We start from the raw sequence: 13,944 nt of genomic DNA on the forward strand, positions 1-13,944 counted from the left end.
TATTAGGATGATCTTCCAAAAATCCCAAAGTAGAGATTCTCCTCTTGATTGCACCCAAGATTATCCCTTATCCCCACTAAATAATATTTGCTAGATATTTTTTTTAGTAGTTTACCTTAAAATTGATTACTAATACTCATATATTACACTAATAAAATTAGTAATCTTTTATGAACTTTTTGAATCAAAAATCTCATGTTTTGATGAAGAAAAAGATGAATATGTGAGAGAGGAAAACTTTGCATGTCCTTTGAATGGACAAGCATAAAGAGAATAAGTAGAGAATAATAATCCTCTCAAGAGGAGGAGGGAGTCACGGTTTTGGGAGGGAGGAGACCAATATATGGTCTTTCACTTTTTAGCTTTTGTTCTTTTCTAAAACCATAGGTGTAAGACTAGGCTAGAGTACTCATTACATATGCCATACACTATGAACAAATGCAAACAAACAAAAGCCATTTTACACTACCAAAAACCGGTTACTCCTTATAAAATGGACTACCATTTTATTTTGTCAATTTGTCATTTTGTCACACAATATGTCACGTGTAGTCTTATACATGTTATTAATTAATTTAATGCATATTCATCACATAAATATCATTTTACAAATTAATTAAATTACATGCAACAAATTGACTAGTGATACTTGATCACATAAATAAAATGGGTCATAAAATTATAATTCACAACATCTTGTAATTATAATTAACCATTCATTCTTATTTCTATCGTTTCTCAAACAATAAACAATTTTTGTAATAAAGCATTTTATTACCAAAATAAATCTTATTTAATCTCATTAAAATAATAAATCAATATTCTCTCTCTCACAAATGAATTGTTCAATTTCAAGGAATTGATCAACTTGTATCGTCATACAATTAATCAACTTTACAGATAAGGGCATCATCCTTTAGGTGTGACCTTAAGGGATCAACTGACCACCACCGTTACGACAGTAACGCCAAACTCTAGCAAGCCAATCGTTACCGATTAATGTTGATCAGTTGACTATAAAATGAATCATCCCTTACGTATTCTTAAAAATGAGATTTAAACATGTGATCATCATGATCGACAATTGTGATCGCATTATTGTCAGGGACACTCCAACAATGTGTAGGCGAGACAGAATAATGAGACGGAAACACGAGCCAAGTTGAGTTGAAACGGGATTGAGACGGGTCAAAGAGCAAAGCGGGAATCAAATGAAAGTCAAAACAAATGTCAAAGGTTGACTTTGACAACCCCGTGTCACACAACTTCATCCTCGCCATTTTCACCTTCACCATTCATCCTCCCCATTTCACAATTCAGCCACCTTCACCCACATGCGTTCACTCATCGCCATTAATATATCCGTCATCAACCACCAGTTCATTCCCGCCATTTCGACCTGTAATTTAATAATTAACAGCAGCAAACCCAGAAATCATCCATCCGCTACCATCATCCTCCATAACTACATCATCTAATTCATTAATGCAGCGCCATCTCTTTAATTCAACTCAAACCCGCCATCAACCCGACATCACCCTCCTCTCTCTCCCATCACCTAGACAAAACAACCACGGCAACACCTCCCTGCACAAGCACAACGACGACAGCAGCAGCCACCATCATCAACCGCGACAACCGCAGGAGCAATCACCAACAACAATCAGTCATCATCAATTCGTTCATCTACTCGAGCTCGAAACCGAGCTAAATTGAAGTTTTGTGATCCTATGCCGGTACCCCGGCAGCCGACTCCCTCAACCGGCAGGCGCACACTCAATTTATCTCCTTTTTTTGCGAAGATCTCACTACCGGCATAGCAACCGGCAGCCGACGTACCGGCATAACGCACCTTCTCAACATCTCGCATCAATTTTGTGTGCTCTCTACTAGTATCCCGTCTGCCGGTCAACCGGCACACAACAACCAACATTTAGTTCTCCTCCTTGATTCAATGGTCTCGCTACCGGTGACCAACTCGGCCGCCGGTTGACCGGCAGCCACCCCCCTGCTGCGATTTTGTTCTCAATCGTTTTTCCCCTTCCCCTTTCTCCTTTTCTTTGTTTGGACTGATTGGTGTTAACCGTGTATCCAGGCTTTGTGAGGGGAAGGTGTGATTAGTTTTTCATTAAGATTAATATTATTATTATTATTAACATTATTATTATTATTATAATTATTAGTAGGATTATTATTATTAGACTAGTATAAAAACACACCCTTACTTACTCACACACCACCTTAGAATTAGACTACTAATTAGACTAGTTATTTTATTTTCCTCTCTCAATATTTGTAGAACCCTAAATATTTCCCTCTCAATATTTCTTAAATTAAATTTGTAATCATTCCTTAATTAGTTTAATCAATCTCTTGTTTATCCAAGTTCTTCATTCCATCAATTCAAGTTCCCATGTTATTGGTATAATTCTTTACTCTTATTTGTCTCTTTAATTTCAATTGTTTACATTTGTCTTCTTTTAAGTTTTGTTTAATTGTTTATGTATGAATTCTCCTCATTTGTTAGATTGTTATTGTCTCTCTCTCTCTTGTTCATCTTATTCATGTTCACCATTGTTGTTTGCATTCAAAGATTGAGTCTTTGAGTTACTTGTGTTAAAGATTGTGTCTTTTAGTTTAATCCTCATCCATTCTTAGATTAAATTATCTTTCTTCATAATTTGTGTTGGATTATTGCATGATTAGTAGTAGAATTTATTCTTCCACTATGTTTATGTGATGTATCACTTTCATATATACTTTTATAGCTCCCTTTACATCATATTTCATACCGTTTCGTGCCTATTATATCATTTATATGCTTTATTTCAATGAATTGTCGATACTGCCGCTATTTTGTGTTTTAATGCAGAAATGACTCGTTATGAGTATGATCAAGCTAAGATTAGCATGGCGGAGACGGCATAGAAGAATACACGAAGCATGGCACGGGAAACGAGGAATCATGAAGACTAGAAGTAAAAGAAGAGAAGAAAGAACTCGTGAAGAAGTTCCTCGATCAGTCATCGCCGACTCGATCGAGGAATCTGTCCTCGATCGAGTCACCTCTGACTCGATCGAGGATCCTCTCTGGCGGGTTTATTTCCGGAATTTCCTAAAACGTTAATCTTTTGTTATAAATTAAAGACTCGTGTTTTATTAAGAACTTACGTTATATTTTGCATAGTATTGCTGGAAAACTCTCTTAAGAACCCTAATCTTCCTTTTGTATGGTACTAATCTTTCCCCATTAATTTAATCATTGTTTTATGTTCTTTAATTATTGTTTTATACTTGCAATCATGTCTTCATCTTTAATCATATTTGTTGTTGTTATTATAGTCATGAGTAGCTAATCCCCTCATCTAGGATGAAGGGGATCTAGGTTAATTAAAAGGGAAAGTCAGTTAATTGCTTTTGATATCATTAAAGTTGTTGTTTGATTGTTGTAATTCTTCTAGTTAATCACTTGAGGCCTGAGTTATTAATTAGTGTAGCGAATCGATCCTATCGACGACCGGGTTAGAATTGATATAGGTCATGCGGCAATCAAATAGAGAGTATCTAATCATAGCGACCGCATATTAGAATCGATCTAAAGGGCATATGGAGTCGACCGATCTTATGACCTTAAACAACTTGATAGATTTAGTAATTGATTGATAATCCCCGACTGATTGACCTAGTGAACCTGATTCCTAGACTTTTAATATTATTGTTATTCATCATTTAATTACATTGCAATTAGTTTGTTAGAATCAACTCAAAACAAAACCCCCGAAATTGGTTACTTCTAGACAGTTTAAATACTCTTAGACTAGCTTTCGCCGCCTCCCCGTGGATTCGAGCACTGTCTTATCACTAGCTATTCTTGTTAGTCCCGAGATAGTTTTACTTTGATTTGGTAATACGACTTTAGCCACATCAAATTTTGGCGCCGTTCGGGAGGCAACAATTGTTTAGTCTTTTTGTGTTTATTTTGTCTTTTTGTCTCAGGGAACCCAGTTCCTTGAGACCGTTCTCACACTTTCTTGTTAGTTCTGTTTATGCCTAGGTCTAATAGGTCCGAGATTATTCCTTTTGATCCTGAACCTGAGAAGACTTTTCGCTACAGACGGAAATTTAATCAAGAAGTGAGTCAAGTAGAAGACTTGAGTATACTTGACGTCGAAACGGCGAGCCCTACAGAGACAATCGATCGGTCCTACGAAGAGGAAGAGGAAGAAATTCCTATCTCTGATATTCCTATTCCTGAAACTCCTGTTCTCGAAAATATCATCATGTCTACCCTAGCTCACTCGAGCCAACCTTAGATTCTATTCCACAAGGTTTCAAGTCGCCCACTTCTACCAATGGAACATTCGAGATTCGGCCATCTTACATTAATTTGGTGGAACGAAACATGTTTGGAGGGACAGTGCACGAGGACCCCGCAACGCATATGGAAAAGTTTGTCACTTCATCTTTGTTCTATCCCATTAACATTTGGAGTGACACAAGACAAGTTAAGCGGTGCTCTTTCCTTTCTCTCCGAAAGATGGAGCCGCCGAGTGGTTAAGAGATATGGATATGGATACAGAAGGAGTTACAGACTGGAATTCCTTGGCTCTTGCTTTCTACAAGAGGTACTTCCCGCCTCAGAAGACTAATGCTTTGAGGAATCAAATTACTAGTTTCAAGCAAGCGGCCACTGAAGATTTGAACGAAGCTTGGACTCGCTTCAAGCGTTTAGTTCGATCAGTTCCCCATCATGGTTTCCCAAAGTGGTTCCTTTGCAACCAGTTTTATAACGGGTTGTTTGACGATCATCGTGCCCTTTTGGATTCATCTGCTAATGGGAGGTTTCAAGATAACACACTAGACGGTGACGCGTGGAAGTTGATTGATCATATTGCTACCCATACCGCAAGGTATGGAAATCCTAGGGGAAGCACGCGAGGTACTGGGGTTGATAGTGCTTTGGCAAAGACACGGTGGAGGCTATTTCTCGCCCAGATTCTTTGAGATGAAGACTACCCAATCATTGGGTAGTAAAGAGAGAGTTCATGCTATGAGTCAGCAAGTAGAGGAGACTTGTGCTAGATGCGGTTTGGATGGTCATGGTGCAGCTGATTGTATGAGCACATTTGAGCAGGTTGCTGCCTTTCAGGCTTACAGACAAGGTGCACAAGGTATACCTTTCTCCAACTTCTACAATGAAAGAACGAAGGAACACCCTTTCCTTCAATGGTCTAGCCAGAATGTGCAAAATCCGCAGCAGTCACAACCGCAAAAGAATACTTATATCCCTCCCAATAATCGCGGTAATCAACAACAAGGGGGATATCAAAGGCAAAATCAAGGAGGCCAGCAGTTCAACAATCAATATCAGACCTCCTCAAAGCAAACTCCTCAACAAATTCCTCAACAAGCTCCGAATAACGATATGGCAGAGTTGCGCAATCTTTTGCAACAAACTTTGTCAATGCAGGCGAGAACGGCTCGATTTTCGAGTTGATTGCCCATAACAAGATGCTAGATAATCAAGTGGCTCAGATGGCACTTCAAAACCCATCAAAACAGGCCGGAGGTCTTCCTCCTCAAGGCAAGCAAGCTCATGAGCAAGCTAATGTTATTCAGCTGAGGAGCGGTACCTCTTATACGAATCCCGACCTGCAAAGTCTTAAGAATGAAGCGCCCATTACTGTTGATGAAGTCCCTTACATGCATCCCAAAGGATTGGGTAATTTGGAGCTTAGTGATGATGAGAAAGTGCCTGGCGAAGTTGAAACACGAGCTGACGATAAAAGTAAAAAAGACAAAAAAGCTGAACCTGCAAAGGTTCCTCGACCGAGTCACAGGCGACTCGATCGAGGATCCACCACCCGATCGAGTCACCCCGACTCGATCGAGGATCCCAAATTGTCGCAGACGGTGTTTCAAAAGTTATTTCGAAAGAGAAGCAAGCCGAGCCCATAACCATTGCACTACCTTTTCCTCACCGACAACAAAAATCCAAGCTGGATAAGCAGTTCGGTAAGTTTATGGAGGTCGTGAAGAATCTACAGGTAAGTGTCCCTTTTACTGAACTAATTACTCAAGTGTCGGCTTATGCAAAGTTCATGAAGGAGATTTTGACAAGGAAGAGATCCTTTGACGCGGTAGAAACTATTGCTTACACTCAGAAGTGCAGTGCCATGTTGCCAATTAACTCACCACCGAAATTAAAGGATCCAGGAAGTTTTTCTATCCCTTGTCAAATTGGTCATCTCTCTATTAGTAAAGCTCTTTGTGATTTGGGAGCTAGTGTCAGTGTTATGCCGTATTCTATCTGTAAAAAGTTAAATATGGGTCCGTTGACAGTTACTAATATGACACTGCAGATGGCCGATAGAACTGTTAAACACCCTCTAGGGGTGTTAGAGGATGTTCCCGTTCGAATAGGGAAGTTTTTCATCCCCGTTGATTTTGTTGTCATGGACATGGCTGAAGACAACCAAATCCCTATCATCTTGGGCAGACCGTTCTTACATCTCATGCGGGGCGGTCATAGATGTTAGGCAAGGAGATTGACCTTAGCTGTGGGGGATGACACGATTATTTTCAACTTAGAAAAAGCATTGAAAACCCCATGATAGAAGAGACTTGTCATAGTATAGATGTTGTTGATTTTACTATTGATGAGTGTCTTCCTATGTGTTTTGACAGGGATCCTCTGGAGATTGCCCTGGTTTCTGATCCAGCTGATCAGACGGGTTCATGGAGTCCAGAAGTTCATCGAATTGAGAAGCTTCTAACTGGAGAGGAATGCCCACATCGAAGGTATACGATTTGGGTGTCACACCTAAGGTAACCGAGGTAAAGAAACCTGAATTGAAACCCTTCCCTCTCATCTCAAATATGAATTTCTTGATGACTGTGAGATGAACCCGGTGATTGTCAATGCTAACCTAATCAAGGTCAACTATCTGCTTTGTTGACTGTTTTGAGAACTCATAAAAAGGCAATTGGGTATAGCATTGACGATCTCAAAGGTATTAGTCCTGACTTTTGTATGCATAGAATTCACTTGGAAGAAGGCCACAAGCCTAGTGCACAAGGTCAGAGACGACTAAATCCTCCTATGCAGGAGGTGGTAAGAAAAGAGGTACAGAAATTACTTGATCTTTGGTATTATTTTCTCTATTTCGATTCTAAATGGGTCATCCTGTCCAAGTTGTACCTAAGAAGGGAGGTACTACAATAGTAAAGAATGATAAAAATGAATTGATTGCTACTAGACTTGTCACAGGATGGAGGATGTGCATTGACTATAGGAAGTTGAACACGGCCACTAAAAAGTACCATTTCCCACTTCCTTACATTGACCAAATGTTAGAGAGATTAGCATGTCATAGTTATTTCTGTTACCTAGATGGCTACTCCGGTTTCTTTCAGATACCCATTCATCCTGAGGATCAGGAAAAGACCACTTTCACTTGTCCATATGGTGTATTTGCTTATAGGAGGATGCCCTTTGGTTTATGTAATGCTCCTGCTACCTTTCAGCGTTGTATGATGGCCATATTTTCTGATTACATAGAGTCTATCATGGAAGTCTTTATGGATGATTTCAGTGTATATGGTACTGATTTTGATGTTTGCTTGAGAAACTTGACTAAGGTCTTCAGTCACTGTGAGGAGAGCAACCTTGTTCTCAATCGGGAAAAGTGTCACTTCATGGTTCTTGAAGGAGTGGTACTCGGTCATTTGGTGTCAGGTAAGGGCATTCAAGTGGATAAAGCTAAGGTTGAGGTAATTGAGCAACTCCCGTACCCGGTTAATGTTAAAAGTGTGCGTAGTTTTCTTGGTCATGCAGGGTTCTATCGCCGCTTTATAAAGGATTTTTCTAAAATTGCTCAACCTCTAACTCAGCTTCTTCATAAAGATGCTCCTTTTTGTGTTTATGACAAGTGTGTTCAAGCCTTTGACAGGATCAAACAAGCACTTATCTCAGCTCCTATTATCCGATCTCCGGATTGGAGCCTTCCTTTTGAGATTATGTGCGATGCCAGTGACTATGCAGTTGGAGCTGTTTTGGGGCAGCGAAAGGATAAGGTGTTACATGCCATTTACTATGCAAGCAAGACTCTCGACGATGCCCAAATCAACTATGCTACTACAGAGAAGGAGCTTCTTGCAGTTGTCTATTCTTTAGACAAATTTAGAGCTTATCTTGTTGGTTCTAAAGTTATTGTACACACTGACCATGCAGCTTTAAAATATCTTTTAACCAAACAAGAGGCTAAACCTAGACTTATTAGATGGATTTTATTATTGCAAGAATTTGATTTGGAAATCCGTGATAAGTCCGGTCTTTGAAAAATGTTGTTGCAGATCATTTGTCCGATTGAGATTCTCGGGACGAGAGATTTTGCCCATCGATGATTCTTTTCCGGGACGACCATCTTCTAGTCAGTAATGCAAATACCCCATGGTTTGCAGATTATGCCAATTATTTGGTAGGAGGTACGCTTCCTCTTGACTTATCTTATCGCCAGAAGAAGAGGTTCATGCATGATGTGAAGAGGTACTTGGGACGATCCCTATCCTTCCGAGAGTGTCTTTGATGGTATATACAGACGATGTATCCCGAGGAGGGTGAAGTACGTGCCATCCTTTCTCATTGTCACTCTTCTTCATATGGTGGTCATCATGGTCCTTCTAGGACATTTGCTAAGGTAATGCAATCGGGTTTCTATTGGCCTACCATCCTTAAGGATGCTACTAACTTTGTCCGTTCTTGTGATGCTTGTCAAAGAACTGGCAATATCTCGCAAAGGCATGAGATGCCTCAAATGGAATCTCGAAGTAGAGATTTTTGATGTTTGGGGCATTGATTACCAAGGGCCATTCCCTACATCTTTTAGGAACCAATACATATTAGTAGCAAGAGATTATGTTTCTAAATGGGTGGAGGCAATTGCCACCCCCACTTGTGATGCTAAATGTTGTTAAGTCGTTTTTAAGACTATCTTTCCACGGTTTGGAGTGCCTCGCGCAGTGATCAGTGATGGAGGCACGCACTTCAATGAGCGTCATCTCAATTCCCTCATGAAGAAGTATGGCGTTACACACCAAAGAGGACTGGCTTATCATCCTCAAACCAGTGGACAAGTAGAAGTTTCCAACAGAGAGCTGAAACAGATCTTGGAAAAGGTGGTAAGCAAGAATAGAAAGGATTGGAGTCGGAAGCTCGATGATACTTTGTGGGCTTACCGCATCGCTTCAAAACGCCGATTGGCACTCACCTTACCGACTTGTCTACGGCAAGTCCTGTCATTTACCTGTGGAGCTTGAGTATAGGGCTATGTGGGCCATTAAGGAGCTGAATATGGATCCCTCACTGGCGGGTGAGAAACGATCGATGCGTTGAATGAGCTAGATGAATTTGTTCGCATGCCTATGATAGTGCTCAAGTATACAAGGAGCGAACGAAGAAGTGGCATGACAAGCATATCTTGCAAAGAGAATTTCATGTTGGTGAGAAAGTTCTCTTGTTTAACTCTCGTTTGCGCTTGTTTCCAGGTAAATTGAAGAGTAGATGGTCTGGACCGTTCACTGTTACTGATGTGAACAAATTTGGGTCAGTTACACTGCATTCTGACACAGGAAAGACCTTCAAAGTGAATGGGCAACGCTTGAAAACGTACTATGAAGGTGCTTTCGTGGGGATCATAGAGGCTCTTGACCTCTTCCCCATTGATTCTTCTCACTGATGAAGAATTACGGTCGTGCGGGACCGCAAAAACCAGCGCTACCGAGAGGCAACTCGGATTTTGTAAATCATTAGTTTGTAATTAGGATTTAAATTCGCGTATTGCTTTTGTTTTTATGTTTCTTTGAACTTTGAGAGGCGAGGAGAGGGTACTTGATATGCTTTCAAGTGTCTTTTGCAGGAATTTTGACGGGATTTGAAGCTATGAGTAACAAACGACGAAGAAAGGAGCCCCAGACTACTTCCTCGATCGAGTCAGCTGCGACTCGATCGAGGAACCTATCAGCTCGATCGAGTCACTTGCGACTCGATCGAGGAACCTGCGCTGAATTTAAAAAAGTTTAAAACGAGAGTTGGGTAGTCCTGAAATTGGATCCTCGATCGAGTCAGCTGCGACTCGATCGAGGAACCAAAATAAACCCGGTTCCGCGTTTTATTTTTGCCGGTTTTGTGCTTAATTGCTCTTATTTCCTTCACTTTCCTTCTTCCTTTTTCGACACAATCCCTGCATACTTCCTCCTCTACTACTCACTCTCTCTTGATTCTTCATCAATCATCATCAAAACTCATTTAAACTTTGTGCTTTCTTGCTTATTACTTGATTGAATCATTCTCTTGTGCTTATTTTCTCCATTCTATTGCTTAAACTACCAAGGTAAGTCACGTTTTGGTCTTCACTTGTCTCGAAAATTCTGATTTTTCATGCTTAAATCTTGAGTTTATTGTATTGAATCTTCCCTTGCTAGTATACAATTGCTATTTCCTTGCTTTCTAGCCCCTTACTTGTTGAAATTCATGCCTAATTTGCTAATTTGGGAATTAGGGTTCTTCAAAATCCGGGTAGAAATTTTGCATTAAATTGGTTAGAATTGTATTCTATTGCTTGGAATCTTCAATATTTGATATATACTCATGTTCCCCTAAGTTTTTGGATGCTTTCATTGTCATTTGGAGTCTTAAAAATTGATTTTTCGGACCCATAAGTGCCAAAACCGGGACTGTTTTTGTGACATTGTTGGAGTTTAATTTTCTACTTGTTCTTATGTAGATAATGTCGACTTCCAGGCAAGGAAATAAGCGGACTAGAGAAAGGAGAGCACCGGTTCAACAACCCGAAGTAATTCCTGAGGAGGTTGTGTCTTCAGAGGATGATTTGTCTCCCTTAGACGATTATCCGTTTATTGAATTTCGTGACAAAGTGCAGAAGGACAGGTTTGTGTATCTGTTATCCAAGTCTATGAGTGCCACTCGATGTGTTGATAGGAAAATTTTGCGCACTTTGAAGATAGACGACATCATGTTTGGCATGTTTAATGAAATCGGGTTGCAGGGTCTTTTCACGCTTCACGAGTTATCTTACCCTGCCCTAACTCTTGAATTTCTGAGCTCTTATACTTATTTCCCCAGTGATCACCTAATCAGATTTCGTTTGCTTAATGTTGAACGGTCTTTAACCTTTGGCCGTATTTCTGAAATCTTAGAGTTGGATAAGCATCTTTGAAGGGGACTTGTATGGTGTTGGTGGGTTGTCGCCGTTCGTTATTTTCCATTGTTTATGGTTATATGGATGCGGACGTCAGTGCTATGGCTTTGTTAGATGTCCAACACGTTTGCCTTCGTATGTTTTTGAGGTATCTGAGTTATTTGTTGTATGGTCGGGCTGATAAGAGCAAGACCTCCACTATTGAGGTCTTAATACTTGCTAGTTACTTGAATCCTTTTAGGGAGGAGACATTCCAATTCTCTCCCCGCTCTTGTCTCCTTTCAAAGATTTGATAGGGCGATTGGGCGTGCACGGGAACCTTGACTGTGGTGCTCTTGTCACCAAAATTGCTAGGGCTGTTTGTGACTTTGAGGGTGATGACCCATATGAGCCCATGGTCGACTATGAGCCACTTGTTGATGATGACCACCTTCGCTATGACATTTCCTATATTGATATTAAGAATGGGAAGGACCATTCTTTGGAGGGTCCGAGGTGAGTCGTACATGCTTCTTCCTTGCGCCCGTTTGCCTTCGTTGACCCCCTCGAGGAGAGTACGGCTGATGTGCGACCCCCACCCGTTACTTATCTGATTCCCGAGGATCTTTTGGTTACTTTTCCTGGGTCTAGTACTACCACCACCACCGGCGGGCGCCGGAGACGTCGTGCACCCACTACCCATCCGCCGGTTCCTACCCGACCCCGCTCCTCCTCCACCTCCTTCAGCCTATTCCACTTCAGTGCTATGCTCCGTGTTACCATTTTGATCCCGTCGTTGAACGGGAAGTGAGGATGCATACGGCATCAACACGCTTTGACAGAGAGGAGGATGTGGGAACAGATGGAGGCTATGACTTTAGCTTTCGGGGGGAGATGGCGGTGTGTCACCTTCTTACTACACTACTCCCGGTGACGACAGTAGTGTGTTTCATCTTTACGGAGTGACTCCTACAGAGTTTGGACAGTTTAGCACCGAGTTTGGTGCATTAGGCCGTCCCTTCTACACTCCAGTCCTCCCTTCTCAGCCTACTTCTGTTTTCGGGGAGGACACCGGCATCCCTTGTTCCCAGAGAGGCCCATTCGGCCAGTTTGTCGCTTCTACTTCCCACCGCCGCACTCTTTCGGAGGCACTCGTGGTCGCAGCCGTGTTCGGAGACCCACTCGTGGTAGAGGCCGTATCGCAGCGCCGTTCCCGATCCCGAGCTTATGTCCTTATATGCCGATATTGATGGTTTTGATGATGGTTGGAGCCCGAGTGACAAATTTGGTCACTACATCCCTCTCTTTCCATTTGGTTTGGGGAGGCTATTGCATCACAAATTTTGGTATTATCTTTTCTTTTATTTTTATTGCATTTCCTTTTTACCCTCTTTCCTTTATTAGTAGTGTCCTATAGGTTCTTTGGATTTCGTGTGATGCTATCAGAGGCGTCACAATGAGGACACTGTGACATTTAGGTTTGGGGGAGTGTGTTTATTTCTGTTGTGTGCTTTTATTTATTGTTGTGTGAAAAAAAAAAATCATAATTCCAAAAAATTGAAAAATTATAAAATCCAAAAACATGTCTTTTGTTTATTTTTGTTTATTTTTAGTCGAGTCTTGGTGAATTGTATAGCAATGATGATAACTTGCTTTGTCTTTGCATTTGAGTCTCATCTAGTTGTCCATGTACATTGTTTTGACCTGTTAGCTATGATGAACAAAGCTCTTTACTCAAGTCTTGACCGTCACAATATGCCTTATGCCGAGTAGACTTGACTTTATTTTGTTGGTAAACCACTTAAATTTCTGAGGTCTTTAGAGCTTCCTAGGCCGGGAACATTAATAAACCGGTCTCATTGTTATTTAGGCTGATGAGTGTGGTCTCCTTGTGGTATATGTAATATCAAACTGCATAAGTGTGACATTAGTTTCTTAGCTTTTGCGCGTTCATTTGATTAAGTACATGTGGATAGGCGATTCTTATTGTTCAAATAAGCCTTACATTACCCAGTTTTGTTAGCCCGCTTGAACCATGTAGCCATTTTATATCCTATTTCTTAGCTACATTCCAGAATTTGCCTACCTTTTTCGGGGATGATCATGATTGTTTGAGCCTTATTGTTATAGCTACTTTGGTTGGGTTGGGACTTTATTTGTCATGTGGGTAGTAGCTATCTTTTTGTAACAATTGTGTGACCTCTTATGTTGAAAAAGAGAACTATTATGAAGCAGCTAGAAAAAAATGAAAGTCTCGAAAGAAAGAAAAGAAAAAAAAAGAAAAAGAAAAGAAAAAAAAAGAAAAAAAAAAGAAGAAAAAGTTTCGAAAAAAAAGAAAAGATTCAAAAGAGAAAAGAAGGAAAAAATGTATGCTTCATTCAGTTTTGTTAGGAGGTCGTGTGTGGTAATTACTGGAGTCTAATGCACATTTGGAGAGCCTTTACATTTCTCTCATATGTTGTCAAAGTTGAGATTATTTCTCCAGTTGGATGTTTGATTTATTACTTATTAGTTTTGGCTATTGGTCTAGAGCTGCGACTACCGTCTGAGCCCCACATATCCATAAGTGCTTTTGCACAAGCCACTTCTATACCCATGCCACTTTACCACCATTCTGTCCTTGATACATGTACTTGGTCTGTTTCGTGAATGCGTATTAGCTGGAGGATCTCTTATCACATTAGATTGCATGCATATCTCATAAGTTGAGTGAGTGTCTTATTTTTTTCTATCTTACATAAATCAC

Source organism: Silene latifolia, chromosome X (assembly GCF_048544455.1).
Source record: "Silene latifolia isolate original U9 population chromosome X, ASM4854445v1, whole genome shotgun sequence".
Taxonomy (NCBI): domain Eukaryota; kingdom Viridiplantae; phylum Streptophyta; class Magnoliopsida; order Caryophyllales; family Caryophyllaceae; genus Silene; species Silene latifolia.